General features: G+C 47.3%; 1 protein-coding gene across 3 annotated transcripts in view; it reads left to right on the forward strand.

Annotated features, from left to right (window-relative positions):
- The window catches only part of PPARD (peroxisome proliferator activated receptor delta), an 85,565-nt gene that overhangs the window by 38,948 nt on the left and 29,347 nt on the right, over positions 1-17,270 (forward strand). The window contains exon 1 of one of the 3 annotated variants that reach the window (XM_065912339.1): positions 4,529-4,640. The exons of the other annotated variants lie outside the window; for them this stretch is intronic. The gene's annotated coding sequence lies outside the window, so the exon portion shown is untranslated. Of the gene's footprint in view, positions 1-4,528; positions 4,641-17,270 lie in introns of those variants that run through there. 3 annotated transcript variants of the gene reach the window in all.

The following is a 17,270-nucleotide window of genomic DNA, read 5'->3' on the forward strand; positions in this document are numbered from 1 at the left end:
GGCCCCAGGAAGCCCTCCCTGTGCTGCATGGAGTCTTAGAGCTGGGAAAACGAGCAGCCTCCCAGAGGCCCTGGGCCTGTTTTCTCTCTCCAGTTGCTTCTCCCAACCTTTGTCTGGAGGTAGGGAAGCCAGGCCCAGACTCGTTTGGGCCACGTGACCAGGTGGGCGACATTGATCCCCAGATCCCCTGCTCCCCCTGGCCCTAGGCTCTCAGGTCCCAGCTTTTGGCCAAATAAAAGCTGGAATTGTATCAGCTGTTGCTCCTTACGAGGGCTCCAGGGGTTACTCTGGGTGTGCTCACTTGTTATTTCCATCTCTCCAGATTTGATGGGGTCTGAAATTCTGCCTCCATGTCTGTTGCAGCGTCTGTCTGGCTTCTGGGGCCTGAGCCCAGGTGTCAGTAGGCTGCTCTTCATTTACCCTCAGGATGAGCTTTAGTCAGGTTAGCTTATTTTTATGGTAAAATATTAATTAATATAAAAGTAACACATAGACAAGAAAGTTACATGACAAAAAGAGACTGACGGACAAGACGTAGGACCCCCAGCCCCATGCCCAAGGAATAAAGGTAAGGATGACCAGTTTCCTGTGTATTCTTCCAATATTTTTCCATGCACATACTCCTGTGTACAGTATATTTCCTGTTCCTACCTCTGTCCCAGTGGCAGTGGGAAACATGCTGAATTGTTTGTTTGTTTTTGATACCTAGTTTCTTTTTCACTTCACTGTATATTGGGAATGTTTCTTTTGAACCATTTTTTTGGTAGACATAATGTATATATAGTTTGACCAATAATTTTCCAACAAGCATTCATGTAACTAGACCAGTAAAATGCTTTAGATTTGTTGAGTGAACTGTGGGTTATAAAACACCTTCACAGGTGCTTTCTGGTATGATCCTCAGAGCCCTGTGGGGAAGACAGAAAAGAACGTTTAGCAGGTTAGAGCAGTGAGGAGGTGAGAGTGGTGGTGCACCGTTTAATGAAGAGCAAAACAGGGTCTCTTCTTTGAAAGGAGAAAAACAAAGATCATGGCATCCAGTCCATCACTTCATGGCAAGTAGATGGGGAAACAATGGAAACAGTGACAGATTTTATTTTCTTGGACTCAAAATCACTGCAGATGGTGATTGCAGCCATGAAATTAACAGATGCTTGCTTCTTGGAAGAAAAGCTGTGACAAACCTAGACAGCATATTAAAAAGCAGAGACATTACTTGGCTGACAAAGGTCTGTCTAGTCAAAGCTGTGGTTTTTCCAGTAGTCATGTATGGATGTGAGAGTTGGACCATAAAGAAATCTGAGCACTGAAGAATTGATGTTTTTGAGCTGTGGTGTTGGCGATGACTCTCGAGAGTCCCTTGGACTGCAAGGAGATCCAACTACTCAATCCTAAAGGAAATCAGTCCTAAATATTCATTGAATGACTGATGCTGGAGCTGAAGCTCCAATACTTTGGCCACCTGATGTGAAGAGTTGACTCTTTGGAAAAGACCCTGGTGCTGGGAAAGATTGAAGGCAGGAGGAGAAGGGGATGACAGAGGGATGAGATAGATGGTTGGATGGCATCACCAATTCAATGGACATGAGTTTGGGCAAGCTCCAGGAGATGGTGAAGGACAGGGAGGCCTGGCGTGTTGCAGTCCATGGCATCACAAAGAGTCAGACAGGACTGAGTGACTGAACAACAACCTTTGAAAGACTTAGATTGTTTGAGGAATAGAATCTAAACCTACATACCAACCCAGAAAGCATGGGAAGCAGCATGTGTGGGGTGAATGTGGTGGGTGGCAGATAATTGGGGGCAAGCTTCCTGAAAGGGGATCAAACGTGAACCAAATCTTTGAGAGAGAGGGACTGTCAGAGTGAGACCAGTGACAACAGGAGGACATTTCTGGTAGGATAGCTTGGGCAGAGGAGCAGAGATGCAAACCCTAGCCTGGTCTGCTCATTCAGTAAGCAGATAGTTAAATCCCTGCTCTGTGCCCAGCACCTTCTGGGTCCAGAAAGCAGCAGGAACGACTCAGTGCCTGTCCTCTGTGGGTTCTCACACTCTAGCCAGGAGATGCTGGATGTGCAACAGGTGAACCTAACATGTTGATAGAGATCAGAATAGTAGTTACCTCTCCGTGGGGGCATTGACTGGGAAGAGGCATGAAGAATCTTCTGGAGTGCTGTCTTGAACTGAGTGATGATTTTGTGGAGGATAAAATTGTAAGACATCGTGGATCTTGCATACTTACAACTAACGCAGACAGCACACTCTAACGGTGATATGTTATACCCCTGTTATAAAGCAAGCAAGAAAATAAATAAATAACACATCCCTAGATTAAATAACTAAGTAAAATGCAATAGCTAGAAAGTGTGGAGAGGGACATGCTTGGAGATAGAGATCTCAGGAGCACCCTGCAGGAGGCTTATCTGAGGAAGTGATATAAGCTGAAATTGAAGGACAAAGAGAGTGAAGGGGATGAGATGCCCCCGGTGGGAGGAACAGTCTGTGCCAAGGCCCAGAGGCAGGGAGTGCCTGGTGTGCTAGAACGTTCCGGGTGGACAGAGTGTAGAGTTTTGAAGGGATGAGAGAGAGTTCAGACCCTCACTGTGTTGTAAAACCCCCCAGCGAGTCTCTGCCTCCCTCTGCTCAGGTTCTGCCCAGCCCCTGCCTCAAGAGTTAAGTCCACCCTTAGTAATGAGGACGTCAAGGCTGGTCTTGTCTGGACCCCTTATCTGCCCTTCAGAGAACTGCGCGCCCCACTGAAAGGACAGCTCCCCTTTCCCAGATGTGCTCTGTGTTCTCAGCCGCCAGGCCTGGCTCACCTGGGCCTTCACCGGGAGGGCCTTTCCCACCTTTGTGGTTGGGCTGAAAGGACCATAAAACCTACTCCTCAGTCATCCCTGCCTCTCCCGAGTTGGAAAGCTTTCTTCCTCCCAGGTGTCTGCCTCTTGTGCAGCCTCCATCACACAGCTGTACCCTCACCCTCTTCAAGGGCACTCTCTGTCTTCCTACTTTTGACATCTCCCATGTAGGACTGTTGTATACAGTCAGTTCCCAAGCCAGTCGCATAAACGATTTTTTAACTGAATGGGGCTCTGGCTGGAAGTAGGTAGAAGGGTGCCAGAGGGGAATCATAGTAAAGGCTGCCTGGGAAAGTGTCAAGACTGGTGCTTCCAAATTCCTGGCAGTTATTAACTTTCAGGATTTGAGAACAAGGAATAGAATTCCCTAGGAGTTCCCCAGATCATAAATTACTTGGTTTCCTTAACACTTAATTTATGAGTTTTAAGAAAGAATGAGACTCTAGTAGACTGAAATATTTTTCTGTGATAAAAGTTTCAGAGGTTTTACTGTAAAAGAAAATAACGATGTATAATGGTAAATGCATGGTTTGTTAGTACTAGGAACAATATATTGTAAGAAGATTATATACTAACATGTAGAAATGATCCCTACCCAATATAGATACTTGATAATAGAAAATGTTAAAGGAAGAAAACATTAACAATACACCAAATAAAAATCATTTAATAATTTAAGGATAGTATGACAATTACTGAATATTTAAAAGTTATTTTTATTTATTTATTTTTTTGCTTTATTTTTATTAATTAATTTTTTTTTAATTTTTCAGTGGGTTTTGTCATACATTGATATGAATCAGCCATAGAGTTACACGCATTCCCCATCCCGATCCCCCCTCCCACCTCCCTCCCCACCCGATTCCCCTGGGTCCTCCCAGCCCACGAGGCCCGAGCACTCCTCTCATGCATCCCACCTGGGCTGGTGATCTGTTTCACCATAGATAATATACATGCTGTTCTTTCGAAACATCCCACCCTCACCTTCTCCCACAGAGTTCAAAAGTCTGTTCTGTACTTCTGTGTTTCTTTTTCTGTTTTACATATAGGGTTATCGTTACCATCTTTCTAGATTCCATATAAAGTTATTCCATATAAAAGTTATTTTTAAAGTGAAATTAAAATTTTTTTTATTTTTAAATTTCCAGACACTAAAATTTGCCCTTTCTGGTAAGTAGTTCTGTGAGTTTTGGCAAATTTATACTAACCACTGCCATAATCCAGATAAAGAACTGTGCCATCACCCCCTAAAGATAATGACATTCCCTGGTGCCATTCCTTTGTAAGTTAGAACTGCCCGTATCATTAACTTCTGGTCTGTTCTCTCTTCCTATAGTTTTCCCTTTTCCAGAATGTCATACACATGGAATCACGAAGTATGTAGCCTTTTGCGTCTTTCACTTAGCACTTTGCATTGAAATTTATCCATGGTTGGTGCAGGTGTCAGTGGTTTGTTCCTTTCACTGTTGAGTAGTATTCCCCTGTGAGGATGTGCCTCAGTTTCTCCACTCTTCAGGTCAGGGACAGAGAGGTTGTTTCTAGTATTTGATGATTTTGAATGAACATGCATATGCTAACTTGAACGTAGGTTTTCATCTCACTTAGGTAAGTACCTAGGAGTGAGACTCCTGGATCTATGCTAAGAATATGTTTAACAGCCAAACTGCTTTCCAAAACAGTTGACCATTTCACATTCCTGCCAGCAACGTAGGAGAGTTCCAGTTTCTCCACAGCCTTGCCAGCATTTAGCCTTGTCAGCTTTTGTTTCAACCGTTCTAATAGGTATGTAGTGATACTTCATTGTGGTTTAATTTGTTTTTCCCTAGTAACTAAGGATGCTGAGCATCTATTTCATGTGCTTATTTGTCATTTATGTAGCTTCTTTGGTGAAGTAACTGCTCAAATCTTTAGTTTATTTCCTAATTGGGATATATATTTTCTTATTGCTGAGTTTGGGGAATTCTGTATTTGTTTTGGATACATATTCTTTGTCAGATATGTGATTTGCAGAAATTTCCCTCACTGAATGGCTTGATTTTTTATTCTCTTAACGGTGTCTTTTAAGGCACAGAAGTCTTTAATTTTGATGAAGTCCAGTTTATCAAAAAATGTTCTGATATGAGTTGTTTTTGATGTCATATCTCAGAACTTAACCGAAGGACTTTCCTGGTGGCACAGTGGATAAGAATCCACCTGCCAGTGCAGGGGACATGGGTTTGATCCCTGGCGCGGGAAGACTCCACGTGCCATGGTGCAGCTAGGGTCATGTGCCCCCACCACTGACCCCCACTTCCTGGGGCCTGTGTGCCGCAGCTGCTGAAGCCCACTTGTCCTGGAGCTGCAACCAGAGAGGCCAGCACAGTGAGAAGCCCTCACACCGCCACAAAGAGGAGCCCCCACTGGCCAAAACTGGAGATAGCCCACACACAGCAGCGAAGACCCACCACAACCAAAAATAAATAAATGCATAAACACAAAAATGAGGAAAGACATTAAAGGAAAAAAAACTTAACCCAAGGTCACAAAGTTTATAGTCTCTTCTAAAAGTTTGTGGTCTTTTAACTTTGATTTAGATTTATGATCCACTTTTAGTTAGTTTTTATAAAAGATAAAAAACACAAGTCAAGGTTTTTCTATTTTTAATATTTGTATTTGAGTTGTTTTAGTTGTTTCATCACCATTTACTTAGTTCTCACTATTGAATTGCTGTTTCCTTTTGTCAAAATCAGTTGGTCATATTTGTGTGAGTCTAAAATGAAATTTTAAAATACACAAAGCATTTATTACTCTTTCTGATAATCTTGATCTTTGTTTCATGACAAATGTTCAGTTCAGTTCAGTTCAGTCGCTCAGTCATATCTGACTCTTTGCGACCCCATGAACTGCAACACGCCAGGCCTCCCTGTCCATCACCAACTCCTGGAGTCTACCCAAACCCATGTCCGTCGAGTCAGTGATGCCATCCAAACATCTCATCCTCTGTCGTACCCTTCTCCTCCTGCCCTCAATCTTTCCCAGCATCAGGGTCTTTTCAACTGAGTCAGCACTTCGCATCAGGTGGCCGAAGTATTAATTTCAGCTTCAACGTCAGTCCTTCCAATGAACACCCAGGACTTATCTCCTTTAGGATGGACTGGTTGGATCTCCTTGCAGTCCAAGGGATTCTCAAGAGTCCTCTCAAACACCACAGTTCAAAAGCATAAATTCTTTGGTGCTCAGCTTTCTTTATAGTCCAACTCTCACATCCATACATGACCACTGGAAAAACCATAGACTTGACTAGATGGACCTTTGTTGGCAAAGTAATGTCTCTGCTTTTTAGTATGCTGTCTAGGTCATAACTTTCCTTCCAAGGAGTAAGTGTCTTTTAATTTCATGACAGCAATCACCATCTGCAGTGAGTTTGGAGCCCCCCAGAATAAAGTCAGCCACTGTTTCCCCATCTATTTGCCATAAAGTGATGGGACCGGATGCCATGATCTTAGTTTTCTGAATGTTGAGCTTTAAGTCAACTTTTTCACTCTCTTCTTTCACTTTCATCAAGAGGCTCTTTAGTTCTTCGCTTTCTGCCATGAGTGTGGTGTCATCTGCATATCTGAGACTGTTGATAATTCTCCCGGCAATCTTGATTCTAGCTTGTGCTTAATCCAGCCCAGCATTTCTCATGATGTACTCTGCATGTAAGTTAAATAAGCAAGGTGACAGTATATAGCCTTGACATACTCCTTTCCCACTTTGGAACCAGTTTGTTGTTCCATGTCTACTTCTAACTGTTGCTTCTTGATCTGCATACAGATTTCTCAGGAGGCAGGTCAGGTGGTCTGGTATTCCCACCTCTTTTAAGAATTTTCTACAGTTTATTGTGATCCACACAGTCAAAGACTTTGGCTTAGTCAATAAAGCAGGAGTAGATGTTCTTCTAGAACTCTCTTGCTTTTTCTATGATCTAACAAATGTTGGCAACTTGATCTCTGGCTCCTCTGCCTTTTCTAAATCCAGCTTAAACATCTGGAAGTTCATGTTTCATGTACTGTTGAAGCCTGGCTTGGAGAATTTTGAGCATCACTTTGCTAGCATGTGAGATGAGTGCAATTGTTTGGTAGTTTGAATTGCACTATTCACATATTTTCTTTGTATTTCTCATGTAGCCAATAGTCAAATACTAGAAAATGCCAGTGCACATTATTTTAATAATCTAATATGTGGATCTCCTAACAACTTTAACAGCAGTACCAGAATCACATGTCACAATCGCCAGCTTATAATTTTCCCTCCAAGCTTATTTCTTAGGCATTCACTGGGTGGATTTGTATATACTGTGTAGGCGTGCTCAGTCACTTCAGTTGTGTCTGACTCTCTGAGACCCCATGGACTGTAGGCCGCCAGGCTCCTCTGCCCATGGGGTTTCCCAGGCAAGAATACTGGAGTGGGTTGCCATGCCCTCTTCCAGGAGATCTTCCCCACCGAGGGATCGAATCCAAGTCTCCTGTCTCTCCTGCATTGCAGGCAGCTTCTTTACTTGCTGAGCCACCTGGGAAGCTGTATATAAATATATCAATACCTGTTTGCAAGAATGACTGTTAGCAACAGATGGGACCATGAATACACACTTACAACTTGGCGGTGGCTTCAAGGAAGACATGGTTAGATTGTTGCCACCTCTTTCCTGTGCTTTCCTGTCCTGGTTCCCAAAGACATTGGCCTTAACTTGGAACTCTGCATGTTACTTTCTCGCTCTTGGTTTGACTTAAAGCAGTGGATTCCTTGGAATCAGTAACCTCCCTAGATTGGTTGTTAAGCTTTAATTCTCATGAGGATTATAATACCCTTTCCCCAGTTCCTCAATTAATTCTCTCTCAGACTTTGGGATTCAGTAAAAACAAATCTCCCAAGAAATGTTGGGAAGAGAGTCTTGCACAGAAATACTAACTGAAGGCTTCCCTGGTGGTCCAGTGGTTGAGAATCCACCTGCCTGTGCAGGGGATATAAGTTCCATCCCCAGTCTGGGAAGATCCCGCATATTACCAGGCAGCCAAGCCCTCAAGCCTTCACTACTGAAGCCCGCGCTCTGGAGCCTGTGATACGAAACAAGAGAAGCCGCTGCAGTGAGAAGCCCACCTACCACAACCCGCGAAAAGCCCTCGAGGAGCAATGAAGACCCAGCACAGTAAAAAAAATAACTTACAAAATAAATAATTCTTGGAAAGTACTAATCAAGAGATGTCACAAGGCAGGACTTGATGAAAGCCAGGCTTCGTAGGTTCCTGGCTGGTAAGCCCCCCAGGGCAGCTGCTGTGTCTCGTATAGCGCAGAGCCTCTGGGACCCCGCCTGGTGCCGGATCCAAGGTGGGTGCCTGATCTGTAGAGGATGCTTCTTGAAAGTTGCTGGCTGAACATACGCGTTTCCAACCAGTGGCAGGAAGCAGCGTGTAAACAGTTTTGGCTGACGAAGATGATTCACACTGTAGAGCTTCGTGGAAGATGAACTTAGAAAACTCTGAGATCTCTATTGTGCTAATAAGCCTTCAGCAACTTTCGAAGAAGCTTGGATTTTTATATTCTGGACTCTCTCTGGGGAGAGACTCAAACATGACACAACTGAGTCTTCACTGGCTTAGAGCCATGTGATAAGCTGAAAGCAGAACTGCCTTTTTTCTGTTTTTTATTTAAAAAAAAAAAAAAAGACCAAAGCTACAGAAAAGTTGAAAGGATAGGGCAGTAAACTTCTTATTTCTTTCACTGAGGTTCACCAGTTGTAACAGTGTTGCATTTGCTTAACATTGTGCCATGGGTGGTGGTTCACATTCCATGTTTGTTGGATTGTTTCCTTGTGATCAGGTCAGGGTAATCCCCAGAGAGGTGAGGAGTGCTTCCTGGTACTTCACATGAGGAGGCAAGACACAGAGATGATGACAGGTGCCCCTGTAAAGGTGATGCTGACTTCAGTCACCTGAAAAGTTGGTATCTGTGAAGGTTACTTTTTTATTTATTGATTTATTTTTTAAGGCAGGTAACTTTGAAAGGAACGTTTCACCGACTTTTGGGAATAACTGACAACCATTTTGGAAATGAGGTACTTCTCTGTCAGTTACTCCTGCTATTGAAAAACATCCCAGGCACTCCCCAGGTGGTCCAGTGGCTGAGACTTCACATTCCCAATTCAAGGGACTCGGGTTTGATCCCTGGTCAGGGAACTAGATCCCACATGTTGCAACTAAGAGTTCAGTGCCACAACTAAAGATCCTGCATGCTGCAACTAAGGCATGGGGCAGCAGCCAAATAAATAAATATTTTTTTAAAAAATCCTGGTGTATTCAGAAAAGCCCTGAGAGTCAGGAAATCGGGCTTTGGGACCCAGCTCTCTAACCATGTCTCCCCATGACTGTAGACCTGTAGACAAGCCATGTCATCTCTCTGGGCTGAGTGACTGAATCATGCATATAAGGAACTTGTTGCTCAGAGAAATGAAGCAATTTGCCCAAGGCCACCCAAGCAGTACGTGGCAGGTTGTGGTCAGGCCGAAGCCCTGCCCTCGCCTTCATGCCAGTCCGCCTCCTCTGAGGTGGCTGGTCATTGCTGAGGTGGCGCCAGGTGCCAGGGCCCAGAAGCTAGAGCCCCAGTGCCTGGAGAATATGGGGAGAGCGGGCGGAGGGGGCACCTGTCCTGCCCAGGTGCCCTTCGCACCTGGCAGGTAGCTCCGGGCACCTCGGGCAGGCCGGTCAGGGGGCTGCCGGCCGCTTCTTGAGCACCCTTGGAATAAAGACTCTTGCGGGTTTGACAGATGAGCTGCCAACGCCGCACCAGCCCCTCCTGCCCAGACAGGGGTGCGGGCCTCACATCGCTGGCTGGGCCCAGGTTCAGTCTGTGCCCACGGTCCCCCAGATTGGCCTGTGACCCCTCAGGGTGGTCCCCAGGGACGGGGGAAGGCCCTGCCTGGAGACCCAGGGCAGGGAGGAGGCCAACAGGAAGTGTTGATGAGGGAAAGGCAAGCAGAGCCTTGCCAGGCAAGTCGCCCTGGATGGGGAGACACTGCCTACCTGCTCTGGTCACCCCACAGTTGGGGCGGAGGTTCTGGAGCCTGCAGCGGGGAGGAGGGCCGGGCGGGTTCTGGGGTCCCCGGGGCAGCCCCTGGCCACCGCAGCCTGTGCCCTTCCCGGTTAGCAGCTCTCCCCAGGCAAGCGGCACCGTGCTCAGGGAGTAGCGTCTCTTCTTAGGCTCCTGTGATGTCCTTCCCTGGAGCAGTTGTTCAGAAGCAAACAGTGGCTCCAGATCAATCCGGATATGGTTTGTCAAGGCCATGTTTTCCTGTTGCTGCCGAGCTGCGAATCCAGGAGAACTAGCCTTCCCGAGCTGTAGCTGCCTCTCCTTCATTATCCATTCCCCGGGCCTCCGGGAGGGGGCCGAGTTCGGGACCGGGACCCGGGCAGCCCCGCGGAGGGCACACTGGGCGGGTCCTGCGGGGAGTTCTGGGACGGTCTTCTGCCCCTGGTTCGTGGCCTCCTAGGACCCTGCCCCTGGAGGGACACAGGGCTCGGGCAGCCAGGCAGGCAGAGGCCAGGGAGCCTTGGAGAGAGAAGCCTGGAGGGAAACGGTGTGAGCAGACCCCCCATCCCCTCTGCTGGCACCTGGGCAGTGCTCTGCCTGACTCTTCTGAGGAGCACCTTCTGTCCTCCTGCCAGACAAGGCTGGGAGCCTTACCGGGAGCCTGACATGACTGAACAGGAGGCCTTCCACTCCCTGAGCAAATCCCCAAGAGTCATCTCTAAGTCACTCAGTCTTGGCATTTCTGGGTCTCCCTGGAGTTTCTGCACACCCTTCCTCCTGGCTCCGAAGTCCTGAGGCGTGAGATGGCAGGGTTTTGACCAGTTTTCTCCCTGAGAACTCTTTAGGCTGTCAATGCAGGTGTAAAATGCAGAAGCTGCCGTCAGAATGTTCTGAGAATTGGAAGGAGAGGGCACAGGCCAATCTTCTGACTCTCTGAGGTGCTTCGAGGTTTAAACAAGTCTGTTCTGGGCTCCCTGAGACTTGAATGCTCTTGTTTGTTGTCCTTTCCCTTCCTCACCTCTGGTTCTACCTTTGGGAGACTGCATGCTTGCCAAATATTTGTGAACTAAGTGCTTATCTGGGACCTTAGAAAGCAAGCAGACAGGTGTGCACCTGAAAAGGAAAGAGAGAACAGAAAGCAAGAACTGAAAACGCCTTTAAGAGCTCCCACCAGGCCAGCTTCACTTCACTTCCTCCTGTCAGTGCTCGTCCTTAGTCCCCTGAGCTGATTTCTCCCGACTGAGACCCACAGCTTGTGTGAGGGAGAAAGCAAGACATTTCTCAAGGAGAGTCCTGGCTCTTCTGCTCAGACTCCTTACAAAAGTTACAGCTACAACCATGTGAAAGCAGTTCATCTCCCCAGCGTCACACTTGGCTCCCTCTCCTTCCAGACTGTGTTCCCTTCACAGTCGTTCATGGTGTGGGGCGATCGTGTGTCAACTCCGCGATGCAGGCAGATAAAATGGGCGTGGGGCAGATGAGCAGGTCGACCACTCGCTGTCTCCTCCCAGCCATGTGTGTCCGCCGTCCTGCTGAGGTGCCACGTCTCTGCCGCCTGCAGGGTTGGCAGAGAAGTCCATGAGCTGCCTGTGCCACAGTGTTGCATCTTGAGGTGGACTTCCTCAGCTTTCCTGTGAAGTCTCACATTTATATCATGCTTTTAAAAGTTGTTTTTTTTTTAAATTTTGCTTACTAAACACAGCACATATTCATCATAGAAAATTTAGCATCTTGGTGGTCCAGTGGTTAAGACTCTGAGCTTCTAATGCAGGGGGCTCAGAGTTCAATTCCTGGTTGGGGAACTAAGATTCCACCTGCCACGAGGCATGGCCAAAAAATTTTAACAAAGAAAATTTAGGAAAATCAGATAAGCAGTAAGAGAGTAAATAAAAATTACCCCAGGACTTGCGTGGTGGTCCAGTGGCTGAGACTCCACGCTCTCAATGCAGGGGGCCTGGGTTCGATCCCTGGTCAGGCAACTAGATCCCACATGCCACAGCTAAGACCCAGTTGTTGTCAATTCAGTCACTCAGTCTGACTCTCTGTGACCCTGTGGACCTCAGCATGCCAGGCTTCCCTGTCCTTCACCATCTGCCGGAGCTTGCTCAAACCCGCGTCCATTGAAATGGTGATGCCGTCCAACCATCTCATCCTCTGTCATCCCGTTCTCCTCCTGTCCTCAATCTTTCCCAGGATCAGTGTCTTTTCCAATGAGTAGGCTCTTCGCATCAGGTGGCCAGAGTATGGGAGCTTCAGCTTCAGTATCAGTCCTTCAAATGAATATTCAGGGTTGATTTCCTTTAGGATGGACTGGTTTGATCTCCTTGCAGTCCAGGGACTCTCAAGAGTCTTCTCGAACACCACAGTTCAAAAGCATCACTTCTTTTGTGCTCAGCCTTCTTTGTGGTCCAACTCTCACATCCATACATGACCACTGGAAAAGTCATAGCTTGGACTAGATGGACCCTTGTTGGCAAAGTGTTGTCTTTACTTTTTAATACACTGTCTAGGTTTGTCATAGATTTTCTTCCAAAGAGCAAGCATCTTTTAATTTCATGACTGCAGTCACCGTCTGCAGTGATTTTGGAGCCCAAGAAAATAAAATCTGTCAGTTTCCATTGTTTCCCCATCTACTTGCCATAACGTGCTGGGACCGGATGCCATGATCTTAGTTCTTTAAATGTTTAGTTTTAAGCCAGGCTTTTCACTCTCCTCTTTTACCTTCATCAAGAGGCTCTTTAGTTCTTCTTCACTTTCTGCCATTAGGATGATGTCATCTGCATATCTAAGGTTATTGATACTTCTCTTGATTCCAGTTTAAGCTTTATCCAGCCCAGCATTTCACATGATATACTCTCAGGTACTCCTTTCCCAATTTTGAACCAATCCATTGTTCTATGTCAGGTTCTAACTGTTGCTTCCTGACCTGCATACAGGTTTCTCAGGAGACAGGTAAGATGGTCTGGTAGTCCCATCTCTTTAAGAATTTTCCACAGTTTGCTGTGATTCACACAGTCAGAGACTTTAGAGTAGTCAATGAAGCAGAAGTAGATGTTTTTCTCAATTTCCTTGCTTTTTCTATGGTCCAACAGATGTTGGCAATTTGATCTCTGGTTCTTCCACCTTTTCTAAACCCAGCTTGAACATCTGGAAGTTCTCAGTTCATGTACTGTTGAAGCCTCGCTTGAAGGATTTTGCTAGCATGTGAAATAAGTGCAGTTGTGTGTAGTTTGAACATTCTTTGCTATTGCCCTTCTTTGGGATTGGAATGAAAACTGACCTTTTCCAGTCTTGTGGCCACTGCTGAGTTTTCCAAATATGCTGACGTATTAAGTGCGGCACTTTAACAGCATCGTGTTTTTTTAGAATTTGAAATTCCATCACCTGCACTAGCTTTGTTCGTAGTAATGCTTCCTAAGGCACACTTGTCTTCATACTCCAGGATATTCTTCTGTGTATTCTTGCCACCTCTTCTTAATATCTTCTGCTTCTGTTAGGTCCATATGTTTCTGTCCTTTAGTGTGCCCATCTATGCATGAAATGTTCCCTGCTAAGACCCAGAGCTACCAAATAAATAAATAAAAGTAGATATTTAAAATAAAAAATTATCCCAAAGGAATAACGATCATTAAAATTTTGGCATATAAATTGTATAATATAAATGCTTTTCATATTTAATATCTCAGTTAACTTGAAAGCATTTATCTCAGAATGAACCCATGTGCTGGGACTCAAATCCAGCCAAAACCCCGTTTGGGACTCTAACCCATGTGACCGGGACTCAAACACAGCCAAAATGCTGCTTTGGACTTGAAGCCATGTGGCCGGGATTCGAACCTGGCCAGAAGCCCGTCTTCCAACTGAGATCACACACCTGGTCTCAAGACTTAATGAAGCTCAGGTTCTTGATGTCTCATCGCAGAAAGAATTCAGTGAGAGACAAAGTGAAATGTAAGAAGTGGATTTATTTAGAGAGAAACACACTCCACAGAATGTGGGCCATCTCAGAAGGCAAGAATGGGCCTAAGAGAAACACATTCCACAGACAAGAGTGTGGGCTGTCACGGAGGGTGAGTGTGGCCTCAAAATGTGGCGTGGTTAGCTTTTATGGGCTGAGTGATTTCGTAAGCTAATAAGTGGGAGGTTTATTGCACTCTTTAGGGGAAGGGGTGGAGATTTCCAGGATTTGGGCCACCGCCCACTTTTTGGTCTTTGATGGAACTGCCATGGTGCCTCTCAGTGTGTGATTTATATTGAGGATCAGCTCTTGTTGAAGTTGACTTGTCTGCCACCTTGGACCCACTTAGTTGTAGTCAGGTTATGTTGGTACGTCATTCTTTCAAAGGTTGTTCCCTGCTCCCTTCCCTCTTTTTTCAGTTCCGTCTTACAGATGGGATAACTGAGCCAGGGGGCTTCCCTGGTAGCTCAGTGGTAAAGAATCCGTCTGCCAGTGCAGGAGACACAGGTTCGATCCCTGGATCAAGAAGATCCCCTGGAGTATGGAATGACAACCCACTCCATTCCAGTGTTCTTGCCCAGAAAATTCCATGGACAGAGGAGCCTGGGAGGCTACAGTCTATAGAGTATCAAAAGAGCTGGACACAACTGAGCGACTAAGCCACACACACACAGCTGAGCCACAGAGATTCGAAGGTTGCCCAGAGGCACACAGCATAGTACAGAGCTGGGAGTGTATCTGTCACATGTCCAGCGCCTCTCCCTCCACCGTATTCCTCTACCATCTAACCTCCAGATAGAAGTCGTGCTGGGGTCTGGATCTCAGTAGCACCTGGGCAGTTGCTGTCATTTATTGAATTGCCTCATCTAAAGGTTAATAGACGCCTAGAGGAAAGAGCGTCTCACTTGGCCCCTCATTGACTTAGGCGCAAAGAGAGAAGGAGAATGTACTCCTGAGACCTAAGGTGTTGCCCTTCCACACTTGGCTTCATCCCCTTGATTATTGGGGGTTTCAGGAGCTGGAGCGTGATAACCCAGAGAGGAGGAGGGGCCGGGAAGCCATCTAAGGACTAAGTGGTGAGAGGCTTTGTCTGGAAAAGATGGCTCTGGGGATGAGGACAGTGCAGGCAGAGACTTGGTGACCAGATGTCAGACAGAACAGCACCAGGAATGGAAGGCAGTTGAACATTGGCTCTACTCACCAGGGTGGCGGAGACTGTAGCGTTAGGGGCTTCCAGGAATGGAAGTGAGAAGCAGGACCCTGGCGTGGCTGAGCGCGCCCAGCCTGCAGGCAGACCAGCTGCTGGTCTCCCCCGCCTCTTCTGTCCCCTGCGCTGCTGTGTCTCTCTCCTCCCCACCCCGTGACCTGCATTCCCCAACCCCCCGAACATCCTGTCCCTCAGTCCCTGTAAATGGGTCATCTGCCCACTCCTGGACTTTATTTTCCTCTCTGAACCCTTCCTCTAATGAGCATAGTTTACGTTTAAGATCATTTCTGGATGACCCAGCTCTCCTTGGCCTTGACCCTTCCCCGAGACCTCCGACCAGAGGCCATTTCCTCCCGCTGAGGACTCAGCCCCCTCCTCCCCTTCCCTATTTGTGTGCAGCCTTCCCCAGGGTGGGTGCAGGTACGGGTCTGGCCTTACTGTCTTATCTTCCTCCTGGGCTGGAGTGGAAACACTTAAAAGGCTACTGAGGGTTTGTCACTACCTCCCTGCCCCCACCCTGCGAAGACCTGAGGTCTGTGAATGAGGCCCAGGCCATTCCATTGGGTTCTGTTCTCAGGGCCTGCTCTGTGCAAGGATTTTAGAATTAAAGGGGTTGACAGGCCCATCACTCCTTCTCCGTGGGCACAATGGAGCCGAGGAGAAGGAGCCACCTCCCCCAAGGTCCCCTGGCAGCTTAGTAAAAAGAGCTGGGGAGCCTACAGCGAGGCCCTCACCAGCTGCTTCTAGACTCCGTGTTTTCCCCTCCGTCCATTTCTACCAATTGATCGTGACCCTGATAAGCTGTTCTTTTGGAATGACCTGGAGAGCAGGTTCCAGTGCCCTTGGGAAACTGAAACCAAAAGAATGATATCCATCGGGCTGCTTCAGGCCAAGTTGGCCTTTCTTCTGTTGTAAAAGTGTTGCAGGAAGGGGGACCCCAGGGTCCAAGAGTGGGCCCTTGTCTAACACTCGGAAGTGAATTGTCCGAGGAGACACAGGAGCTGACAGAGCCAGAGACTTCATTGGGGAGGGGAGCAGTGGGGTGAGGGGGCCCAGGAGGACTGCCGAGCCGCCGGCTGGCAGTCTCGGGTTTTATGGGGATGGGGTCAGCTTCCGGTTGTCTCTGGCCCATCATTAAGACTCAGGGTCCTTCCTGCCGGTGCCCGCATCGCTCAGCCAAGATGGGCACTAGCGAGGATTCTGGGAGGTGGTCAGACGTGTGGTGTCTCCTTTTGACCTTTCCCGAGCTCTTCTGGTTGGTGGTATCTTGTTAGTTCTGTGTTCCTTACCAGGACCTCCTGTCGTAAAGTAGTTCACGCAGAAGCTTGCTATGGTGCCTGGCCAGGGTGGGCAGTGTGCTTCCCCCAGTAGAAAGTTAGCTGTTACTGTGTGCCAGTCACGCCTCTCCAAGACTTGAGGATCCGCCTGATTTTAACAGACAAAAGTCTCTGGCTTGTGGAGCTTATATTCTTCTGGGGAGAGAGAGACAGCCAGTAAACAGATGAGTAAGAAGCACACACACTTGCGTAGAGGTACATTGTGCGTGCTCAGCTGACAAGTCCTGTCCGAGTCCCTGCGACCCCATGGACTGCAGCCCACCAGGCTTCTCTGTCCATGAGATTCTCCAGGCAAGAATCCTGGAGTGTGTTGCCATTTCCTTCTCCAGGGGATCTTCCTGACCCCGGACAAAACCTGTATCTCCTGCATCTCCTGCGTTGGCAGGCAGATTCTTTACCAGTGAACCACCTGGGAAGCCCTGTAGGTACATTCATGTATATATGTATGTGTGGGTATATGCATAAATATTTGTGTATACGCATGTGTGCATACACATACATCCCAGATGGTAGTAAGAACTACCAAGAAAATTGAAGCAGGGAAGAGAAATGGAGGTACCCAAGGCTGGACTGGAGTGGTTTTAAATAGGGTGATCAGGTTGACTGTCACATTTGAGCAAAGCCCTGAGGAGGTGAGGCAGCAAGCCTTGGGACAAGGGCATATTCAGCTGGAGGGGACAACTGCAAGCTCCGTGAGGCGAGCTATGCCTGTTGCGTTCAGCACCAGCAAGGAAGCCGTGGTGCCTAGTATACTGCGGAGGAGGTCGCAGGCAGGGGCCCCAGTTCCAGAAGGCCTTCTCCAGGCCAGTGTGAAGGTGGGAGGATGTGATCACAGGAGGGGCAGAATCCGATTTAAGGGGATTGCT

Source organism: Muntiacus reevesi, chromosome 20 (genome assembly GCF_963930625.1).
Source record: "Muntiacus reevesi chromosome 20, mMunRee1.1, whole genome shotgun sequence".
In the NCBI taxonomy this organism is placed as follows: Eukaryota; Metazoa; Chordata; class Mammalia; order Artiodactyla; family Cervidae; genus Muntiacus; species Muntiacus reevesi.